The sequence below is a fragment of the Ciconia boyciana genome, chromosome 2 (assembly GCF_034638445.1).
Source record: "Ciconia boyciana chromosome 2, ASM3463844v1, whole genome shotgun sequence".
NCBI classification, from domain to species: Eukaryota; Metazoa; Chordata; class Aves; order Ciconiiformes; family Ciconiidae; genus Ciconia; species Ciconia boyciana.
Genome location: NC_132935.1, coordinates 90,447,034 through 90,471,725, shown reverse-complemented (window position 1 = coordinate 90,471,725; position 24,692 = coordinate 90,447,034). Strand labels below are relative to the sequence as shown.

Below are 24,692 nucleotides of genomic sequence, written 5' to 3'. Positions count from 1 at the left end.
GGACATCACCGTGGCTTTTGTAGGGCTATAGACATGTGGGAAAGGGAGGGACCAGTCTGTTTCATCAGATTTGCTGCCATCTTACTGCACTGCTTTAGAGCAGCTAACATGTTCTGGTCCTCCTCTGTGGGTACGTAAACATTGCATTTCAAAATAATTTAGTGAATACTGTACTGAAGAAAATATCTAATTTAATGAAAACAAACAGGAAGCATTACCGGAATTTAACAGGCAGAATGAGAATCTAATTAAGTAACAGCAACAACTGTCTCTAGTGTAACTGTTCTTGTCTCAGTGGCATTTTGTGCCACAGATATCAGTGCCAGAAATGTGGCATAATAAGGAACCATCCCCCCTTTACAAGCGCAGTGATCAGTCCTTTTACATTTGCAAAGGAAATCTTCCTGCCAGCAAGCTCGATAAACACACTGTGTGGGACCCAGCAGTTTGTCCCATGCATCTGCCAAGTGCTAGTGTGCTTCTGGTGGTTTTATGCTTACTCAAGTTATCAAACAAGGACTGTTTAGTCTGGCACAAAGGAGTCTATGCACTTTGTAAGTATCAAGCACTAAGACAATGAACAAAGGTGTTTTACCTGATTATGTAAAGACCCTCCTGACAAATCACAGGCCAGGAATAAGGCTGATGTGACAGCTGGAGCATAGGCTTTTTTATATGCTATCTTCAATAACATCTATAATAAAAATTAAGGGAAATGCCTATGGGAAGAAAATATTGTTCCACAACAGAGGGACATTCTTCCCAAACAGAGTTCTAGCAAAAGGCTGCCACATTGTTTAAATCCTTGTAAGCCCAGATTTAAGTATCAGTGCTAGATATAAGTGATATGCAGGTACAGTTGTAGGATCTCTGCAAAGGACCACATCTCATCCACAAAAAAGCAGAACAATGACAAACTGCTCTTTCTGCCTGCGGGGGAATGTTACTAATGCCAGGATACTCTGGCAGGCAGAAATTCTGTGCTTATTCTTTGTGTTAATGAGCATCTCTTTTGCTGTAATTCCAGAGCTACATTTCCAGGGAGGCCATCTCAGGTGGACTCACAGAACATTTGCCCTAACCTACTAATACACAGGCAAAGTAGCTCTCAAGAGGCTGCCTATCTGGTCACATCCATTTCACTCTGTATGTTTGTAAATCTCCTGGTTATTTTCTATTAAGAACATGCGTATGCACAATTGTGTGCGTATTAATTTGCATGTGAAGTACATATATCTGAGTATATTCTGTCCATTCTATAGCATAACAAAAAGAGATTCATAACATCAGGAATATCAAAATGTAATAAAAGCATGTGTTCTTCAAGTAAAACAAAATAAGTTCCAGATACTTGCAAAGGCTTCCATAGCAATGACTTAAGACACGTTTCAGCCACTATATTGTACATACCAGACATGATTGCTAGTCATTGCTGTCACAGCTGAGGAATTGGGAAGGGTGAAAGCAGACAGCAAAGGAGTCAGAATGGAAAAATTACAGAAATCTGTCAAAAATGTATGCAAAAAATAGATTAAGAGCTACCACAGACGTGTGTGACATGCTGAAATGAATGAGAAATCACCACAGTGACCTAAAGAGGATACATAATCCTATTTTACTATTCTAAATGTCTTTGTGAAGCAATGCCCAAGATTTCAGTGTAACCTGGTCACAAACATCATTGATTTCAAAATGTGAAAAATGAGATCATTAGTCCTCTGGAAGGTGTGGAGGAAATGTACAACAGAGCTGGAGACCTTTATGCAAATTTTTCTGAAAGCCTGTTCTATCCTATATTTGGGTGTGTGGGGTTTAATTATGTGTAGGATCAAAGACATCTTGAAAAGCGCTATTCCTGTTTTATGTGTATGCAACTCCATCTACATTAATTATATCTCAAGATCACAGAACTTGGTTACGAGCAGTAATGATAGTGATGCAAATTATATTGTGTCATTGGTAGGATGTTTCACCTCCAGTAGAGGCAGAATGGATTACCTTTCTCTGTGGCCTCTAATTGGGGTACATAGCCTTCTAGAGACCCTCTTCTGTGGCATAAATGTAGAACTTTCTCAATTAAAAAAAGCTTGTTGTCAAAATATTGCTTTCATATTCATAATGGGACTCTAATGCAAATATATTTGGGGTTAAATTCTCCACATTTGAACATCAGCAATTTTCTGTCAACTTCAATGAAGGATGTGTAGCAGAGAATTTGGTCTTCATAGAAGAGCCATTTTAAGTGTTGTCAGATTCCCAAAGGATTTCACTGCTTTTTTTGTAGGTAATGGAACTGGTTATTTCTCTTCTGGGTGACATTCCATTCTGCTTGGAGTTTTTTTTTATTCTGGATTGGTCAAAAGCAGCATTTCCAAAAGTTCCTGGGAAAATATTTTCCCAATTTTTCAGTCTTTTGGCCACTTTTTTTTCAAATAGTTCCAATAGATTTTGAGTTCTGTCCCATTTTTTTAATTTCCTTTTTCCTAAAGTTACATGATGTTATTTTTGAAAATTGTTTAACATTGCTGCAATATTTCCTGCTTCCGAAGTTTAAAATGCTCCTTATCAGCTCCTCTAGTACATTACAGTCTTTATAAGAAGCGCACATTTACCTTAGCTACAAAGAACACTGCATTTTCTTAAGGGAAGTTAATTTTGGTAAGAAAAATAAGTTTGCTGAGTGGAACTCTTGCTTTGTATTTTCCAAGCTTATGCCTTTCACGTATGTTTTTCCAAATGTGGATGAAGAAGATTTTGTGAAAAGGAAAAGTGCACAAATACTTAGACAGAAAGAACTTTGAATGTGAGGGAAGGTAAAAATCTCAGTAGGTAGGAGACCTACAGAGTGAAAGGATAACTTTGGGGAGAAGGAGCAAATGGTCTTCTTTCCCTATGCCTTCTTCTAATCCCTGAGGCAGAAGGATCTACCTGCCTTTGTCACACAGTAGGATTGATAACGCAAAAGACAAATATTCTTTTCTGCCGTTATGTCTTTATAGGTCTCTTCCTGCTGTGCTTAAGCGGCGCAAACTCCCACAGAGTTTTCTTTTGTAAGGATGAAATAATCAGTCCCTGACAGGGTAGAATCAAGAGACAGGGCAGGTAAGGTAGCATTTACCTCACACCTCCCGAAATACATTTGGATCTTCTTCCAGTCAAAGAAGTAAAAGTACATTTCTTAAATCTTAAATCTGTAGCAGGTTACTATTGGTTTATATAAAGGTAGTCAAAGTGTTAGTAGATGGTGCCTGATGCAAATCTGATGAGAATAGCTCCATTTAAAAGATGCCTACTGTCTTGCAACAATTGCGTAGACAAACTAAAGTGAATAACAGGAAATGAATGTAGAGCTGCAAGGTTGATTGTTTAGAGGAGGAAAAACCCCCAAATATATGCAAGTGTCACATCTGTCCATTGGTATACTAAGGAAACGTATTTGCATGTGCTCAGATGACCTTTTGAAGAGGACCCAAATTCTGAATTAATGTGAAGCTACTCTGAATTGTCTTCTCATTTGTCTCTCAAAAATTATCTGACAAAGTGGTGAGGCATCAAATGAAGAGTCATTTGATCATCCATATTGGAAAATAATTCTTTGCTAGTGCAACAATACTTAATGCTAGTGTAAAAACCTTTGTACTAGCTGTGCCTTGGGAGGATAGAACTAAGACAACTGTTTTCTAAGATTGTGTATCATTTGTAGTAGACCATGGTCTTAAAATGCATTTGACAAGCTCAGGTGAAGAAATATTTTATTTCTCTTTCGATTTAGCCTTTTATTTAGATTAGACTTTTTTTTTTTTTAAACATTTGGTTTTCTTCCTGATTTGATTCCTATTGTAAAAACCCCAAAAGTTTGTAGTTTCAAATAAATGTGTACAATGTATCCATACCAACATTTTCAAGTATGGTAAATCATGGAAAGCTGCTAACTGAAGAGGCAAAAGTTTGGCAATAAATATCTACAGGTTTTAACTATGAAATTCTGAAACCTGATAAGCAGATAGCAAGATCAGAACCCAGATGAACTTGGAAACTGCAAATGAAAATAGTACCCTTGAAAAGATCTACCTAGGACTGGCACTATTGCATTGAAATGGCTGCTTATTCAGTGTCCAAGATTTAAATTTTTGATATTACTTTGTTAAAACCTTGATTTATTGAGACTTGGATTACCTGCAACCCTGGTTCCTTGCCTTCTTTATGTGAGCTTCAAATAGGCTTATTAGCTGGACCTCATATTACAGGTGAAATTCATTCAGGCTCCTCATTTTAGTGTCTTTTGTAAAGGGCTTACTATTTTGTATTTTATTTGGGCTTTATTAAGACTAACATGAAAGCAAGGCTTCTGCTGACCCTTTGTGCAGATCTGAACTTTGCTCTAGAAACAGAAACAGGAAGGCGCTGGTTTCAGGAATGCATTGTCTTTCTGGTCTATGAGGACTGCCATGGTGCTGAATCTTCAGACCGTCTGCTCCCAGGCCTTCCCTCACAACAGTTTGGGAAGGATGTGCATTAGAAGAAAAGGACTTCACATTTTTTCTTTTATGGATGTTAATATGACTGAAGACATTTTTGTGAGGTAGTTACATTTTAAGGTGCATTAGGTGCTCTGTTGCCTCTTTTTATGCATCCACTGTTCATTTTAATATTTTCTAAGAGCGTCTGTAGTATGTGATGGGTGTTAATGTCACTTATAAAATTAAATTAACTAGGATGTTCTGAAATTGTCTTTAAAGGTCAAATTATAATAATCTTACCCAGAGTAGTACTTTTACTCAGGGGTAGGTCTAGGTAAATCGATAGCACTATAGAAGAAATAAGGTTAGATATATAAAAGGACTTTGGCACCACATACCTTCCAAAATGTACTTACCAGTGCCTAAATTCACAGGTTTAGATTCTCAGAATTCTTGTTCATTTCCTGACAAACTTGGATACATTAAAAATTTTATTCCTAAACTATCTATCTAAAATTTTCCACCAGTATGATTTCACAGCAACATAGATATCTGCTTCTGAGTGTTCAGAAGACTTGATAATATGAAACATACAGGTGTCTGCTTCATTCCCATGTTTCCCCAGCTATGTAAACTAGATGTTCCTCTACTTATGTCACAAAACTGGATCCCAAAGTATTCCTAAAATATCTAGAGCAGAGGCAAGTGGTCCAGTCATCAGCCCCGTGAGTACTCTGAACTATAGCTCACTCAGTCTTTCTTATCAACAGTTGTGTTTGACATAAGCCTTTATCTTGCTCAAAGCAAGGACTGAAACCTCAATACTGCTCTCCAGAGGTAATAACCATAATCTATGGTGCTATATTTCACTGACCTAATGCTTGTGTAACTCCTTTTTAGGCAAAGTAGAAAGCTACTAGTAGAAGGATTGAGAAAGACCCACACCAACATATCTGAGAGTTCAGACCACTCAGCTGAAAGATGTATGAATATGAGGAAGGATCAGAAGGGAATTTTGGAACTCATTGCTTCTTTACTCCAAGCAGTTGTTATAACCATTGAACTACTGGGTGTTGTGGGGCTGCTGTAGGAACGGAGTGATCCACTGTACCAACCACATTGTGACTGAAAGTCACAAATATGGAGTTGGGCAGCTCCAAGCAATCTAACATTAGATGTTTATTTTTTATAATAGTCTTAATGGTGATTCTCTGATCACTCTACCGATTTCTATTGCTCCCTTTCTTTAGTGCTTAATTCCTCCCAAGAACTGTGTTGGAAGAGATCTGGTTTATGGATGGGAAGCCTCTAGGCAGCAGTGGCCCTTGGAGTTTGTCTGATTTTGCAGAGAAGTTCTTGGAACAGCACAGGTAGCATCAGTAAATAAATGTCCAAACTAGATATGATTGGGTTAGCACACCTGCTGGAAACCATGAAGATGCACTGTTGACTATAATATGCTCTAGTAAAAAGCAAGGCATGTAAGGCTTAGGCAGAAAAGAGGGAAGGCTACCAAGCTAAAAGGTTACCCTAAGTTTAGTTCAGTTTAGCTGTCCAATTCACTTTTGAAAGTGAGTCTGAGGTTTTTAAGTCACCTGCTGCTTTTGAAAATACTACTGGGAGTGCCTCTCTTTCTCTTTAGTGTACCCCTCAGCACGCCATGATTTTGAATCCAAACAGCCTCCAATACATCTTCTAACGTACTCAGTGCTGAATTTTGTTGCACTGCCTTGTGCATAGTTCACCTATGGTGGCACAGAGCCTCTGCCTTGGCAGCCTATCCCAAGGGTGGTACAGGGAACCCACAGGCATATAGTATGGATGATCACAGCTGGGGAAATCCTAGCAGCCTTCTTGTTCCTTTCTAGTACAGAAGAAGCATTGTGAAAATGAGCTGGAAGGCTTTCCAGTAAAACTGTCTCAGGCAGGTTTTTAATCATGCACTTGAGCATGCATCACCGCTCAGCTGTGACTGAACCTATCAGCATACCAATCCTCAGTGTTGTGTGGCTTGCACTCTTAGTTGTTAGTTGCGGTAGATTTTTTAAGTCTAAAGAGAGACAAAAGCAAGCACTTACTTGTGAGGACGCCATGTATTAAGGTAGACATTTTTCATTTTTAACTACTGTCATGACTACCCTTCAGCTTCCGGATACATCATTTAGCTCTTTGTTCCCTGTGTCATTCATTGGACTGTCAGCATTTGTCATTTGCTGTGCACGCAACCCTGTTGCAAATGTTAGTGTTTCTGTTAATGCCCAGCTTGGATACTTGAAAAGGATGGCTTATTCCCTGCCTTCATATAGAATCATAGAATTGTTTAGGTTGGAAAAGACCTCTAAGATCATCAAGTCCAACCATAAAACTAGCACTGCCAAGTCCACCACTAAACCATGTCCCTAAGTGCCACATCTACACGTCTTTTAAACACCTCCAGGGATAGTGACTCATCCACTTCCCTGGGCAGCCTGTTCCAATGCTTGATAGCCCTTTCAGTGAGTAAATTTTTCCTAATATCCAGCCGAAACCTCCCTGGCACAACTTGAGGACGTTTCCTCTCGTCCTATCACTTGTTACCTGGGAAAAGAGACCAACACCCACCTCTCTACAACCTCCTTTCAGGTAGCTGTAAAGAGCGATAAGGTCTCCCCTCAGCCTCCTTTTCTCCAGGCTAAACAACTCCAGTTCCCTCAGCTGCTCCTCATAAGACTTGTTCTCCAGACCCTTCACCAGCTTCGTTGTCCTTCTCTGGACACACTCAAGCACCTCAATACCTTTTTTTTAGACCCCAAAACTAAGCACAGGATTCAAGGTGCGGCCTCACCAGTGCCAAGTACAAAGGGAAGGGATGATCACTTCCCTAGTCCTGCTGGTCACATTATTTCTCATACAAACCAGGATGTTGTTGGCCTTCTTGGCCACCTGGGCACACTGCCGGCCCAGTACCCCCAGGTCCTTTTCTACCGGGCAGCTTTCCAGACACTCTTCCCCAAGCCTGTAGCATTGCATGGGGTTGTTGTGACCCAAGTGGAAGACCTGGCACTTCGTCTTGTTGCACGTCATACAACTGGCCTCGGCCCATCGATCCAGCCTGTCCACATTCCTCTGTAGAGTCCTCCTACCCTCAAGCAGATCAACACTCCTGCCCAACTTGATGTTGTCTGCAAACTTACTGAGGGTGCACTCAATCCCCTCATCCAGATCATTGATAAAGATATTAAACATAACTGGCCACAATACTAAGCCCTGGGGAACAGCACTTGTGACTGGCCACCAACTGGATTTAACTCCATTCACCACAACTCTTTGGGCCTGGCCACCCAGCCACTTTTTTAACTGGTGAAGAGTATGCCCATCCAAGCCATGAGCAGCCAGTTTCTCCAGGGGAATGCTGTGGGAAACAGTGCCAAAAGCTTTACTAAAGTCCAGGTAAACAATATCCACAGCCTTTCCCTCATCCACTAAGCGGGTCATCCTGTCATAGAAGGAGATCAGGTTGGTCAAGCAGGACCTGCCTTTCCTAAACCCATGCTGACTGGACCTGATCACTTGGTTGTCCTGTATGTGCTGTGTGATGGCACTCAAGATGAGCTGCACCGTAACCTTCCCTGGCACTGAGGTCAGGCTGACAGGCCAGTAGTTCCCTGGATCCTTCTTCTGGCCCTCTTTGGAGATGGGCGTCACATTTGCTATCTCCAGTCAACTGGGACCTCCCCATTTAGCCAGGACTGCTGATAAATGATGGAAAGTGGCTTGGTGAGCACTTCTGCCAGCTCCCTCAGTACCCTTGGGTGGATCCCATCCGCCCCATAGACTTGTGTATGTCTAAGTGGTGTAGCAGGTCACTAACCATTTCCCCTTGAATTATGGGGGCTTCATTCTGCTCCCTGTTCCTGTCTTTCAGCTCAGGGGGCTGAGCACCCTGAGAACAATTATTAAACTAGTAAACTATTACTATTAAAGACTGAGGCAAAGAAGGCATTAAGAACCTCAGCCTTTTCCTCATCCTTTGTCACTATGTTTCCCCCCTCATCCAATAAAGAATGGAGATTGTCCTTAGCCCTTGTTTTGTTGTTAATGTATTTACAGACACGTTTTTTATTGTCTTTTACAGCAGTAGCCAGATGAAGTTCTAGTTGGGCTTTGACCCTTCTGATTTTCTCCCTGCATAACCTCATGGCATCCTTGTAGTCCTGAGTTGCCTGCCCCTTCTTCCAAAGATCATAAACTCTCTTGTTTTGATCATAACTTTGCATGATCAGAGAGGCAAACCCTCAGGGCACCAAGTGTATACAAGGTTCCTGCTTCAGCACTCATTTTTCAGACCATAGATGTAACTGAAAAAAACCTCTGCTACAAATATTTCCAAGATTAGGAAGAGTCTAGACCAAGACCCATTCTTAAGCTTCCTTTTGCAAATGTCCAGAGCCAATCCATTTTCTCTCAATGCATTGAAGCCTTAAACCATTTCTCTGTGAGCCCAGTTGGCCTTCATTTTCCTATTCAAAGTCTTATACTGAGGTGAATGGAAAGGGAAGTATTTTACAGAGCACTTGCAGCTCTGTTTAGGGATGAAGTTAAACGAGTTGCCTGTGGGAAACAGAAGTGTGTATGGCTACTAGGCTTTCCAGGCACAATTTTCTTATCCTTTCCATGTCAAATTACTAGTTGGATCTATGTGCTTGATGCGACAGAAGTATTTGGCCCTCACAAGGAAATTTAGGACATAAGCAAGCTGTTTTCCACAGTCTTACCCATATTTCTCAAAAGGAGAGAAATGCAGCTGGGCCCCCGTACTTCTATAGCACTGCTATGTGGAAGGCATATCTTCTGTGTGCTCATTCTCGTTCCAGAGCCCTTCCTGCAGTAGAACAGGGGATAGGATCTACTGTCCTTTGGTCTGCTCCTCAAAGTAAAGAGGACAACTGAGTGAGAGGGGGTACAAACAATATTTTCTCATTTATGAAAAAAAAAACACACACAAAAAAAACCAACAAGGAAACACAACAAGGAAAAGCAATATGAAGGATACTTGGTGCAATATGCAATGTTCCTGACTGTGCCATCATGTCACTGTGAGTCCTCAGGCAAGCCACGTACTTTCTTTTCCCAACATACAAAAGCTGGGAATGGCGATGATGTCTGTGAAGCTCCTTGAGACCTGTGGGTGAAAAATGCTAACCGTATGCTGACTATTCTTTTTTTTTTTTTTTGCTATTGTAAAAGATGGAAAAGAACAGCGTGCCAAAAAAACTTTGTCAAACCATTTGTTCCCTGCTGTGTTCCCTATCTCTGCCTGTCCCTGCCATATAATTACTTTCTAACTCTTAAGTTTCTGGATATACTTTGCTACTCACTGTTGTGTATCGTATTCATTGTATATCAAGCCCAGCAGAGCCCTCATCCCTGCTAGGTGTTCTAGTGAGCCAAATGAAATGGAGAAGAACAAGCCACCTTCTGCAGAAAAAGTTATGGGAAGAAAAAAAAAGTTAATACACAGCAGCTTCTGGTTTGTATTTAATCTAAAATTTCTGAGACACTTCATCTAGCCACTTTCTTCTGCTCTGCTACTAGCCAGTGACATTATAAACCCTTCTGCTGTCACCAGATTGGCCTGTAAAGTGCACTCTGCCATTTATTGGAAAGGTTTTATAGAGAAAGAAAACAGGACTGTTTAGTTAGGTAATAGTTCAGGGCAGTCTAAATAGGCAAGGAGAATGACAACTGCTACCTACTGTTCAATACAAACTATTCTGTTTGCATCTGCTGTTTCTCCTCCAACTGCTGTTTATTTCCTTGCATTCTTTATGGATGGTTTAAATGGAGGGAAATAATTCTAATAATCACATGAATGAGAGCACAGGGAAACTGTTTGCATTTTGTAGACTCATATCTATGTGGCAATATATGGTGTATTTGCTGATCTTCAGAAACTTCACTGCAGATTATTACTGGCTGCAAAATGGGAAAAGAGTTTTCCAGAAAATTTCTGAATATATTAGTACTTTTAATCAAATTTTATCTTAACCAGAAGGGTTTGTTCTGTTTTTTGTTTGTTTGGGTTTTTTTTAAAGATGTTGATCAGAAAGCTACTATAACAAACAATTAAAAAATCTTGAAATGTTAACTTTTTTTGACATGTTCTACCCAGGTCTAGAACTCACTGACTTCTAGTTGCATTTCCCCAAGCTAGTACTGAAGCTAGAACCCAACTGTTAAGTTATCTGACTGGTATGTTCGGAGTATAATATGATCAACAGCAGCGATGTGAAGGAGGAAACTAATTAATTACTCATTTCATTAAAGAACAATGTTGCAGATTCCAGTAAAAGAAAGAAATGCAATAACCCTCACTAATATAAAAGAGTGGCCAGCATCAACAAAATGAGTGGGATTCTCTCCTTTCCCTCTGCTGTCTTTTGTCCCCAGAAAGGTTTCATGTCATTTCAGCAATGGCTGATAGGAGTCAGTTGAGTGCTGACACATATTGTGGCACCTGTAAGCTTTTTTGACATAATTGACATAGTCCTGCAGGGTTTTGACAAGTTTGTCAACCTAATGAATGGGCAACTGAGCTTTAAAACCTACACTAAAGGTCATGTAAGTTGTTCAATGGAGGATGAAAAATTCTAGTAACCAAAGAATAGTTTCTGACTTATTGTGCTTTCCTGAAAAACAGCAAGGGTGGGGGACAGTTTACAACCTCTCTTCTCCAATATTGTTTACGACACTTAATGGGAAGGGGAGGGGGGAAGCTCTGAAGAATGTTTATTTTCTGTTTATTTTTTTAATAGGCAAAATTGGGTAAACCTTCATGTATAGTAATATATTTAACAGGGAATGGCCCTGCTTAGTTTAGTGCAACTGCAGTTGTCTTCTTACAAAAGCAGAGTAGATCTTGTTTATGAAAGAAAATGACTCACCATAGCAATAACGCATCTGTAGATTGCTATAGCCACATATATAACCTTGAGGTTATAAATGAGTAAAAATATTTGGTTTAAAAAAATAATCTACCTGTAATCAAAATAGTTTTACTTTGCAGACAATCTGTAGACCAAGCCAAACAGCTGGTACTAACAGATTATAGCAAGTAGATAAGGTATCCACAAATCAACTGAGCTTTTGTAGCTGTGTAAATAACTAAATTTCATCAGAGTTAGAGCAGACTGAAAACCTACCCACAGGGAGAGTCATCACTGCTCAGGTGACAAGCAGTAACCTCTTACATTGCTGCAACTCAACCATGGTTCACATCGTAGTGGAGCAGTAGGACCTATCAGAATACTCAGGATTTTTTTGTAAAAGTCCTGTATTTTCCTTGCCCATAAGTAGATCTTACAATATTTGAAATAAACGTAATTTTGTCTTACATAAGAACTCCATGACTGCACCTTTAACAGTGCTTTCCAAAGGTCAAAGATATACTGGCCAGGGACAACATATATTAACCCTACTTTAGGGAAATACTGGTGTTTCTTCAATCGCAGTTCCACGCTCTTGTTTAAGTGGTCCAAAGCACAGAGGGCTGTGTTTAACTGATATTTCTCCTCCTCGACAAGACAATGAGTCTACAGACTGACCTCACTGAGACTAGGATATTGACTGTGGTGGGGTTTTGTATTCAAATGGCGGAATAAACATCCAATCAATCATATATTTTCAGAGCAAACCACACAGAGTGTTACACTAATTTTAGCAGAGTCATCAGATCAGTAGGAATAACAACCTGAATAATTTTTACAGGATTAGAATTGCTTAATGGCAGTTTATGACCATTTGTCAAGCACATATTATTACTGACTGTACCAAAAAGCTTTAGCAATGGAGAGGGGAGAGGGAGTAGAAAAGGAGGACCTAAAACTAATATTTTTTGACTAGATTCCTGGGTTTACTTAACTGCTTTTCCAGCTGCATAAAATTGATGTATTTTCCTTTCAGGAAAAGGTAATATTTGTGATGCAGAAGGCAATTTTCAAGCTGTCTCTGAGGAACTCTGGCCTCCTATTAAGATATCTAAGCAAAATGTCTTGCTTTGTATACACTGCCCTGTACTGCACTTCCCTCTGGCTCCATGGTCATCTGGGGGTCATAGCACTGGTGGTTTACTTGACTGCATTCCTGCAGCCTGGATTCTGCTTTAAACTAAGACAGATGTTAATGAGCTGTTATTGACTCTTCACCAGCAGGAGATAGCAAGAGGATTTTGTTCTCTGTTTCTGAGTAGAACTGGCACATAAGAGATTTTGGGAGATTCAGTTGCTGAAATTAGAGGGAAGGGCTGAGATATATGTAGTATATTTTTATGTAAAATGCCAATATTGACAGAAGAAAACCAGCTAGCCTTTATGATATTTGCAATTAGACAAGTACCTAAATTGACCCATTGCAAGTTTTTCTGTGCATTTGGAAATTCAAACCTGTATCTACTTTCCCCAGCAAGATTGCACTTTTGTAGTGTATCAACCCAGAACCATTGATCCACGTGATGCTGAACTCACTGGGATCTAAAAACCAGATGAGATCAGAATTTTGGGGGGCCTTAGCTCATTTCTCTATTTGTAAAAATGAGAAAAAAACCACACAAAAGCACAACTTTTATATTTATTTGTTGAAGTATTTAAATATCAAGTTTTTAAATATCAGTTCTCTCAGGTATTATGAAAATTTTCTCTTGCATGTTCAGTTTGAGGTGGAAATATTATGCATGTGTCTTTATATCCAATATTGAGTTTATTGCTGTTTGAGGGCTTTGGAATCTCAGAGGCACAAACCAGACCTTCTGAAGTGCAGTAACTCTAGTAATTTTCATGCACTTTAATAGCTGTAAACTAGAAACTACTTTTGCTGTTCTCTTTCCCTTTCACTTTTATGTTTTTAATCACATTTTCCACTCATGCCACTCCAGGCGATATGACTCATGTTTCATCTGTTAGATTTGAACAAAATATTTGCTTTTTTATTGTTATGCAGATCATTGATATCATTCTGCCATATCTCCACTGATAGTTCAGAAGACATTAGGGGACTGAATGTAAGGATAAACTAACATTTGCTTTTTATCAGCTCCCCATGAAGACAATCAATCGGGCAGCGAATGAGAAATTGTTAGTCTGCAGCAGTCTTAGAAGTAAATATACTTATTCTTTTAAAATGTTATAAACGTTTCATGTATAACCTCCTAGGGCAAAAACCTTTAAATAATTGACAACTCCAATGATATTTTTTCTTTCCACCTGTTGTAAATGTTCAGGTGGTCTGGAACATTAGGATATTAGTAAGGAATTTCACCTGAACATCATTGAACTTCAACTTGCCACCTTTAAAATTGAGTGCTGTGGAAACAAAATAAAAATCGTGAATACTTTCAGTTTTTTCAAGTACTACAGCGCAGCCATCTATGAAACCTCTAGCTGGAACTAGAATATTGTGTATTCAGTCTTGTGTTTGTAAAGTGTATTGGGAGCATGAATGGTTGGGATAAAAATACAGATTCAATAGCTGCATATTTAGTAAGCACCTTCCACCTTACAGACTGAGGGAGGGGTTTGCTTGGAAAAAACATTATTTTATCATGTAATTAAAGATATTTTCAGGGAAGAACATAATGAAGGTTGAAAAGGTGGCTTAATTCTGCCATTTTCTAACTTCTGAGTATTTGACTTTGCAGTCCTAATATAGTTTTCTTTGTAAGAAACACAAGAATTCTCATGGCAACTACTTTCTCAAATGTGTGTTTCAAAACTAAACAAAATTATTCATTTTAGCTAAGCATTTTCTATCTTTCCAATGCAGATATTAAGTTTGAGAGACCCAAACTGCCATCAGTATTCCAAGTACAGCTGTAGTAACTGAGGGTACAGAAGAAATATGACCTGAGTTGCCCTGTTAGAGGTTCCTGTGTAGCTTCTGCCCTCTAGAACTTAACTTCGTTTTGGCAACAGAAATTAATTGGAAATTCATGTTTAGTTTATAGCCAGTAATTTCCAAATCTTACATGATTTGTGTAGGTATGCAGTGTACATGAGTGTGGAAGACATACATGCAAGAGATACTGATTTGCTCTCTGACTTAATTAAACAAACAAACAAGCCCCCTTAAAAATTCTCTGCAGAAAGATGCTGAATGACTTCTAAAATATCGTTTCTGTTGCAACCTCCATTCTAAAAGTTACCTGCCCATTTCAGGAGACTGTTTGGTACCAGGTGTAGAAAGGAAGGTGTAGGAAGCCTCACAGTAGACAGTCACAGGATCATTTTGCCGCAAGAGAATGTTTCTTTTTAATTGCCAGTGGTTAATAGCTGGCTCAGGTCCAGAAACATGAAGGAGTTGCCTTCTGTATTGTTTTTATGCTAATGTAGCTGCCAGTGATCTTGACAACCCTATTACTGTAGGTAATGGAGGTCTGCAGAACCTCATACGTTAGAAAAAACATGGAACATGAGCAATAGGGAACAGAGTGTGGGGACATTTGAGGTCCTTTGCATGAAGACAGCCTGGAGATAATAAGCCTTTCCAGACCAAGCTGATTCTTGCAGAACCGCTCTCATGCCTATTTAATTGGGCTGAGTGGTTCTGTGCAATGAGCTTTCTCAGATCTCACAGGATGGGGGAACATGAGACAAAGATAGTGGAGTAGCCAGCCCAAGACTTTGGTTGGCTTTATGGGCCCAGCTATTGTGCTAGCCACAGCTGGCTATAAGCAGAGTTGGTTGTTTTCCATGGATCCCACCTCCTCTGCTCTGGGATGGAGCAGATTGCTGCTGAAGCATCTAGGCTAGTTCTGAATGCCCTTTCGCTCATACAGCTCTGCGTCAGCTAGTACTTCCTAGGTATTATTAATGCCTGGAGGTGGCCAGCCTAATTATCTGGGAACCTGTGGCACATCTGATCACAGGCTGAATATACCGTCCACAGATAACTGACACTCCAGTTGTCCAGCTGGTATCTGAATGCTCATAAATTCCTGCTATGACTGAAAGGAAACACAACTGGAAAGCAGTTATGTCCTGTCATGGTAAAGTATGTTAAAAAGCACCATCCTACTCTGCAAAAATGTGTCCAGTGAATTTCATGCACATCTTTTCCTGGACTGATGGTATTTGAACCCACATGGAAAAGAAAATAAGCATATATAGGGAAATCACTAACTCTGGAGGTGCAGCTGGACAGATCCAAACCCAGCTCCGTGAATTAACCCGCTTTCTCTTCCCCTGTCCCTCCTCACACAAAGGACCCAGCCTAGGTTAACTTTTATCTGTGCAGATAAACTTCAACACTAAGAAATTAAGTGGTCCACTAACTTCAGTGGCAGCAAGCCTTATTTTCTTATCCTTTAACCTAGCTACGCTCTTCCCTGTCCTACTCTCTTTCCTGTGGTGGGAGGAGCCTACTCTTATTCCCAGTTATCCTTAGAACAATAAAATCCAATATCACCTATGTGTCTGAGACATCCTGAGCTCATTTGGCTTGAGGTAGCTACCACAAGATATCCATAAGCTCCCCATTGTGTTGCAAAGGACAGAACACAATACAGGGCAAATACGCATCCTTCCAAAAAGTGCTATCACAAGGAGAGAGTTGTTCGTTCAATCAAAATCTAGAAAGTAATGTGCTGCCTTAGTCTCTCATTTCTGCTTCTGGATCTTTGAAAGCTTTTCCTCTCCGCTTTTTTTCCCATGCAAATACCTTCCTCTATAGTCATGACAACTAAAGGAAAAGCTGTGTTTAAAACAAACAAACAATTAATATTATTCAAATATTTATGAGCATTCATGATGAATATTTATGAAAAATATCAGTGTCTGCTGAAGATGTAAGATAAGAATCAGTTTGTAAACTCTTTGTGTGAAAATAAAAATATACAGTAACTGTTAATTATGTGGCTACTATTATTAGATACCATTATAGCTGAGTGAACCTATCAAATGATTTATTCACTTGCAGATAGGCTGACTGAAATGATTCATAAGTTTGGCAAACTGTTTTGGCTAAGAGCAAACTAGAAATTTTATTCCAAAATTTTCAGAAAAAATGTGGGTTTTTTAAAAATTTTCAAGTCAGTTCTTTACATTAGATGTGCCAAAGTGTAATTAAAAAAATATATATTTGACCCAGGTTCTTTTTTAGAGGCACACCAAAACTAATTTCTGGTTGATACAGAATGCATATTCCTAATATTTTTTTGTTTGCTTATCAAACTGAAAGATTATTACTGAAACTGAACATAGTTCACCAAATTAGAATGTTTTATATAAAGCTCTATTGGTGGTATAGGATAAGTCTAGTATTTCTGTGGGAAAAGGGAAATTTCTTTTTCTCTTGTGTTTCTTTGTACTTCAGGATGCATCAAGAGCTCTTGAATATAGCAGACCAGCTTTTAATGACAGTAGGCTAGCCTAGTTAAATCCAGACTTGAATTCAAGAGCATGTTTTTAATAGTGAAAGTAATTAACTTTTAAACAATTTACCTAAGCATGCAACAGATTCTTCCTGTCTTGAATGATGTTAATTGAGATGGGATGTCTTTCTAAAAAGATGCTTATGGTTACCCAGAAGTTATGGGTGCAATACAAAATTTTTTTGCCCATGATATGTGGGAGGTCAAGCTAGATGAACTTGTGTGGTTTCTTTTTTTTTCCCCTGACATTAAAGTCTAGGAATCTATGAATAGGAACAATGTAATCTTTGATCTAAACTCTCCTCTTTTGATTTTTTTCCCTGGCTAGATAGTAAAGCTGTCAATCAAAGACAACCTATTTTATAATTTATCTCTATCAAACTGACATATGATCAGCTTGGGGAGATGATCCCCACACACATTGATATCAGTGTTTGGTCACAAGTTTAAGTGCCCAGTTCTGGAACATTTTCTGAGGTGGATATTGTCATGTGCCAAGTAACTTCAATGCAGTCGATGGTGCCGATTATGAACCTGAAGCAAAAATCCTTGACAGCTATAGAAAGACAACTGCTGAATTTATGGAGTTTCAGGTCATACCAAAAATGAATTATGATCAGACCTTATAAACCTGGACTCAGATGGGTTACTCCAGCCCCTTTTATCTCCTCTGGTAATGTGCTAGTATACACCAGCACTGCTGGGGTGGTTAATGCTGCATGTGCGGTCTGAACCTGGCAGTGGAAAACCTGCTGGACTTCTGAGACCTGTTGCCCTTGCAGGTCGCCTGGGCCAGCAAGAGCCTGCCTTTGCATTGGGACATGCCACAGAGTACAGAAGGGACATGAGCTATCTATTCTACCCAGCTTTTTCCCTGGGATAGAGCTGGGAGGACAGAGGCAGAGATGTATGCTGGGCCAGGCATGGAGCCCAGGCACCATCAGAGCAGAGGGAGCTGGGTGCTCTGCATGGAAATCTTTGTTTGTTGGAGTGCTGCTGGGAGTGAAGAGTGGGACCTCATCTCCAGCCTAGCCTTGAGGATGCATTTGCAATTACAATGGACTTCTGTTTTCTCTGATTTCCCATGGACCGCATAGGGAAGGTGACTTGCCAGCTGCTCTGAGCAGCTAATGAATGAGGAAAGATAGCAGAGTTGAGGCTGCACCCACCTCCAACCCCTCCTCATCCCTCCTTGCTCTGCTATTTGCAGGGGGCTGCCCAGGCTTACCTCTGAGAGCTGGGGAGATTCTACTCAGTCACGTAATGGTGTGGTCTGCTTGGAAAATCAGGTACTTGTAATAATAAATACACCACTCGGATAAGCAATGCAACAATAGTTAATGGGTTTGGAGCTGAGTAGTATTAACAACTGATTAATTTTGTTAGTATCTTCTATATTGGCTTTTTTTTTTCTTCACTAATTGCTAGGGAGCTACCATTCGTCAACTGTCTCATAGCCTGCACAGTTTATCACTTGATTGGGAAGCTGATTCACTTGTATGGTCCATAGTGAGATAAAGAAAAGTATCTTCATAGATGTAGACTCATTATATAGTGTATGAGCACTACTTGTATATGTCAAAAACAGCTCTTTGGTGTCCTCAGGAAATGGTCTCAAACACTAATAAAAAGTTTTCATGTAACCTTTCAACATCAGTTCAAAGAAGTCATTGGCGTCTGCATAAAAGTAAGTTTTGTTGCAGAGTGATTGAATTTTAATAATCTCTCAGATTTTTAGAGCTTCAGTTCCAGTTTATTCCTGTCTTATTTTCTTTCTCTCCCTCCCTCTTTCAGCACTTTCCCCCTTATTCTCTTTCTCAGTAAGAGAAAACCTGCCTCTGGGGTACAAGTAGGAGGAGCAGAGAGCATGAAGGATCAAGCTAAATTAGGATGTCTTGAAACACAGAAGGTCACAACCTCACATTTTTCTGAGAGCAAATTTCCTGCTATTGACTCTGTAACACTAAGAAGGATTCAAACTCATTTAATTTTCACCCCCCCTTCCCACTCCCCCCCCCCATTTTTCTTTTTCTCTCTAGACAACAGATGTCAATGTCTTTTTAAGTTGTTGATGATTAACTGCGAACACTGTACTGTTAAAAACTCCCAGTCACATTTTTCAAAACATTCAGAAGTGTAACTGATAAAGTGCACACCACAGCAATGAACATGATCTTATTGCAGGTTTTTTGAAGTGAGAAACTTATTTTTCTCCTTTCCTTTCCTGCCTTATTTCAAATACATTTAAATTCCTCCTAAAATGTATGCATCCATTTATTAGAGTAGCATATGTAAAGATTTATCAGATGACTGGGGTTTTTGTTTGTTTGTTTGTTTTCTGAGGGGAAGAGGGTATGCATGTGAATTTGCAGCACAACAGCAACAGCCTTTGAAGCAATAGCTTTTGTTGTGAAGCTGAGATCTAGCCTTGTTACTGACTTAACTTATTCAGACCAAAAGCATAAATTCTTCAGAGTAAATCTACACAAGCCCTGCCAAGGTCGATATCCTCATATAGGTGGACAGGCTAAAAGAAATGTGAAAGGATAGTTAACCCTGCTTTCTTCTCATTCTGAGCTTTTCTGAATATTTCCCTCTATTGAATCATTTTCTGTTGTTGGGATTTTATTTATTTAAGGGGGAAACAAAATAAAGACCCCAAAGGAAGGGTAATAATTAACTTCCTTGTCATGCACGTGCATCATATAATACAGGAAGTATGCATGGAGATGTTCCTATGTAAATTCATAAAATCTTATTTTTTGTACCTTTTTTGGTATTAGTGTGAAAAATGCCCTTTTTTTCGGGGGGGGGGGGGGGGTGGTGATTATTTTTTTCCCTGATTCTAGTGTGTCAATAACCTCCTCTCCTTTGCTTTTCTTATTTCATTGTGGATTTTTTGTTTGGTTTTGGGTTTGTTTTTTATTTTTTTAATTGCTCCCTTGTGTTTTTAACCTTCCTCCACAGCAGATAAAGAAGGATTGCTGCTACCTCCTAAGGTAACAGCAATTATATTTCCTCCCGTTTGATTCAGAAATAATCTAGACGTTGGAGCTGTCAGAAATGTCCTGACAAGGCTGTCACTGGGCCCGTGGCAGATCAGTTGGAGCTAATGAAAAGAATTATAGGTGTGGTAATCTGTCGCAAGAGCTGAGGGACTACAGTTAATGCTACTGTAAAAGGCTGGGAAAACTAACTGGAGTGTGGCCTGTCTAAACTGAGCTCTTAATCTGGCAAATTCTTAAAACCTAAGCTTAACTTTATGCACCTGTGCAAGTCAGTAGGCATGCTCACACAGCATGCAGAGATAAGCATTTGCATATAGTTTTGCAGGTTGGTGTTGTTATGATGCAAAGTCTTCAAAGCCGTTTGTATTTTTTTTTTCTTTCCTCTCTTGTCTGCAGTGCTACTAAGCTTTGACTGGCATTTGTTTCTTAAAGAGCTGTTAGAAATAGTAATCGTTATTGTCTAGGTAAGAATATTGACTTTTCAAAGCTACAGTTGGACTGATTAGCTGGGCCTTCTTTGTGGGCAGGTGAACTTAATTTCCACTCCCAGAACTGTACCCTGATATCTCGCTGCTCACTAATGGTCTGAGATATTCCCATGCCCATTGCCAGGTGTTTTTGAGGAGAACATAGAAAGGGATGGGACCATGTGTGCCAGTGAATCACTTCTTCTGCAGCCAGAGGCATTTAATCTAAAACGATTCACCAGGGTACCTGCAGGGCTGCTGCTTCTCCTGCCCACCCTTGCTCCCCAGCGGTCCCTTACATAGCTCAAGACACAAAAAAGTACCAGTGAGATGAGGACATTAATGTGGTAGAAGACTAAATAGGTGCTCAAGAGGAGGCATAATTTTGAGTAGGACAGGAAAAATGACAGACCTTTAGAGTGCTCTGTTGCTATTTCAGCAGCAGGTTCTGAGATTTCACCTACGTCTAGGGTTTTTGCGGGATTTTTGGTGGGTTTTTTTGTCTAACACCAGAAGTGGCTCAGTAATAAAAGTTTAGTCTCATTTTTATAAAGGAAAATAAATTAAAACCTATTGTTGAGGCCAGTAACTATGGCTAAAATGACTACTAGCTCCATGGGAATAGAGAGAAAAGAATAAGAATTTTAGGGAATTTTAAGTAAGAAAATTAGCAAATGTTTATTTGGAATAACACAGAAGGAGGTACGTATAATCTGTCCATTCTTATTTTGTTGACATCTCTTTGCTGAGATCCACTTCTCAGAGTGGAAAGGCACTCTGGGAAAAAAAAAGCCATACAACACTGTTTTTAAAAAGAGCTTAAAAAGAACAAAATTAATAGTTTGTTGGTTGTTTTTGTTTTGTTTTTTTTTTAATTAAAAAAAAAAAATCCTACTATACCAGTAATTAGCCTCCTCAGGATGTGTGTTATTAAGCTGGCTGCATGCTTCTTAGGTAGCCAAAAGGGAAGGCACTGTGCTTTCATCTTCTTACCTAATGCAACAAATCCAAGGTATGCACCAGTCACATATTAATGCACACCATGTTGAGGCTTAATGCTATTGTACTTGTTCTTTTTCAAGCTCCAGGCTGGGTGTACAAGGAAATGCTGCAGAACAGCCTTGGGATCAAAAGCCACAGTTAGGGATTATGTTCAAGCATTGAGGAAATTGTAAAAAGTCTTTTGTTGTTTTCCTGATTTTTGTTAATAAAGGACTGTTTTATTGGTTATACACTTTCAAGTAAATTTCCCAGTCATCTTTAGAAAAGCTGGTTTCAGCCACCTACACGTCTCAGAAGGAAAAATAAATTAGGCTGAATTTTACCTGCTTTTCATATATCACTATGATGTCAAAGCAGCTGTTTATCCCTTAATGTGCCCTTCATTTTCCTATTGACACAGCTTAAAGCAATCTAATATTTTTTTTTTCTAGAAGGTAAAAGCTTCCTGACACAGAAGATAGTCTACTCCTGAATAAAGCCTAGAAAGACATCCCTGATGTTTTCAAGACCTTGTACATCAAGACTGGCCATTAAACACAGTCAGTGCTTCCAAAATGGAGGGAGGAGGGGAGGAAACCTCTGTGTGAAGGTTAGAGAGGGATAGAAGATATATTTTCCATGATGTCACTGGACAGAAATTAAAAAGTGAAGAGTGAAAAATAAAAGTTCACTGAAAACTGGTATATTTCAAAACAATATTTTCTCCATTACAAAATGTTTCACTTTTGGAAAAAGACTGCCTTTGTTAAAGACCATTTTGCCCTACTCTTCAACCAGCTCTGGAAAAGATGCACTTCTCCAGTCTGGTGCGTGTGTGAAAATGCGAAGGCTTCTGGTTTGAACGTTTTGTATTCATTTGGGCAGAGAAGAGAGGCTGGATAGGGAACAGGGTATTTGTTGTTCCTTACACAGCAGTTGGTCCGTCTCCTGTTTGGCACAGAGATAGTCCTTGGCTGAGAGAACGCACAAAAGCACATTACTGGGCACCTCTATGGTGGCTGGCCAGGAGCCCGTTCACAATCTGTACGCAAAGACTGCCACTGAATAGAAATGGGGAAGTGGGGAGGCTCCTCCGCTGGGCAGAGAGCTCCGTGGCGCTGACCCTTCCTCTTCCTCGGCTTGCACCAGGCTCAAGGTACGGCAGTTCCATCACACCTGGCGGCTTCTCTTCATTGGTTTTTAACTGGCTGTCTCTGTTCTGCCAAAAATTGGAGGTAGAGTGATTAGGAGAATCAAAATGGATGGTTTCTAACATAAAGAACTTGGGCTGTTCCGTCTGTACAGCCCTGGGTACTACTGGCTGTTATCTCTGGAGGGCGGTGTAATAAACAAACCTGGTGTGGTATTAGGCACATATTTATGCCAATCCTTATGACTCTTCTTATTATTCTAATCATACTATTGTTATATCATAAAAGTCAGTAAATTTAATCAGCTCCAAAATACTTGTTACCTTAACGAAAATCATGCTGCAAATATGCTTTAAAGGTGTACCTCTGCAAACGCTTTTGTCTGATCAATGCCTCACAAGACCCCACGGAAAAAAAATTGCAGGATTATGCTCTAAGAGATTATAAATAAAGAAAACAATGGCCCCAGTGCTGTATTTATACTCTGCACAGTATGTTTTTAATATATTAAACATTAAATGAAATAGATTAGGAGCCTATGTTGATAGATTCACCCAGGTGGTTTTGAAGAAATGTGTATTAACTTGCCTTTTGAGACTTAGGGTTTAGGATGGTAGTTAGATATTTGCCTTTCTCCCACTTCCATTCATTCCTATGGAAGCAGAGTTTTCCAATTACAGGAAGGCCTTCGGATGGGGGTGTATGTGTGCATGTGCGTGTGTGTGTGGCTACTTTTTGTGGACACATAAAATTGATGAGTACTTAAGCTTGCCTGAATGAAATCAGATTGAAGGAACAAATATCTGCTACACAAGTCTCTTCCATGGGACAAATAACTTATATCGGCATTCCTATATAAATGTTAATAATGTGTCTGATGTGATTGCTATCAAGCAATTTTTGTGCTGTGCCATAGACCTCAACCACAAGAGTCTGCTAAATGAAGTCTTATCTGCCTTCTTTTCTTCCAGGTTGCAGTTATTATTATTTACTTTTTTTGGCTATGAAGTGACAAAAAATTTGAGACTTTTTGAACTATGGTGAACATCTCTATTTAATAGGCTCATAATTCATGAACTCCTTGCCTGATTTACTGCAAATTTGGTAGAAAAACCCTACCTCAGCTTGAGACCTAGACTACAAATCTTGAGGCCTATATGATTTGTGAATCTGGAATTTAGAGCTGGGGATAGGAGCCAAATTTTATGTTATAATGGAAATCCATGTTGTAGCCTTAATTAAGGGGAGTCTTGCTGTTCCTTAATATATCTTTCCCAGCCTTTCATGCTTCAAAATACAGACATATGAGTAATGAATATTCCTTTTTGTATCTGGTGCCTATTTAAAGATCCTCAAGTGAAGAAAAGTGACAGAGCTCCATAGAGATCAGCACACGTGATTTACACTATCTTCACTGTGTGCTCAGTAGTCTGAGGAATACTGTATAGTCATGATGTGCTACCACTCCGTGTTTTGCAGCAGTCTCATCTTCACAGCAAACAGAATACCTTTAAAAAGGGAAAACTATCAATATACCCCAAATTGTTGCTTGCATAAAGCCATGTGAAAGCCCTCGGTAGAAATACTTTTCTTGCACTTTCTGTTGAAGCAGAGCTGTAGGGGGGAAGTTGATGTGGAGAGATGCACCATGAATCTTTCCACTGTTTCATAGGAAATGGTTTCTTCCTTGCTGGGTTACAGCCATTTTGTTCAAATCTTGCAGTTCGTATTCCATCATTTTATCAGCCTTTCTTGAGTATGTTAGCTTCCACTTTAACAAAGTGGCTTTTATAAGTGGGATGAATAGTTCACTGCTTGGTTGTTGTGTCCTGGGGCATCTTCCAAATATAATTATTGAATGTGAATGTAATGGCTTTCTATTTTTTCTGCACCAGGTCCATAGAATTATTATTTCAGCATAGGGTGCTGTATCAGTTTATTACAATGTCAGAAGCCAGTCTTTCGTTTCAGACCTGGAACCACTTATTTTTCTAATAAAATATTGTACACTATTTGCAATTCCAATATTCTCAGCTTTAGTAATGAATGAAAAACACAATCAAAGCAAGAGTGTTTCAATATATCAAACTCATTCCAGTCATTATCAGAATATGGTGAGATGGGGAAGGACAATTTCACCCTAGAGAAATCACTGTAACCTATACACAACATAGAATTAAGTAATAAAGAGCAAGTGGATGTACATGATATTTGATTTCTAGATA

The 24,692-nt window shown here is 39.4% G+C and overlaps 1 long non-coding RNA gene across 1 annotated transcript in view; it reads left to right on the top strand.

Annotated features, from left to right (window-relative positions):
• Positions 1 to 24,692, top strand: part of LOC140646998 (uncharacterized) — a 127,893-nt gene that overhangs the window by 45,535 nt on the left and 57,666 nt on the right. The gene's annotated exons all lie outside the window — the stretch shown is intronic.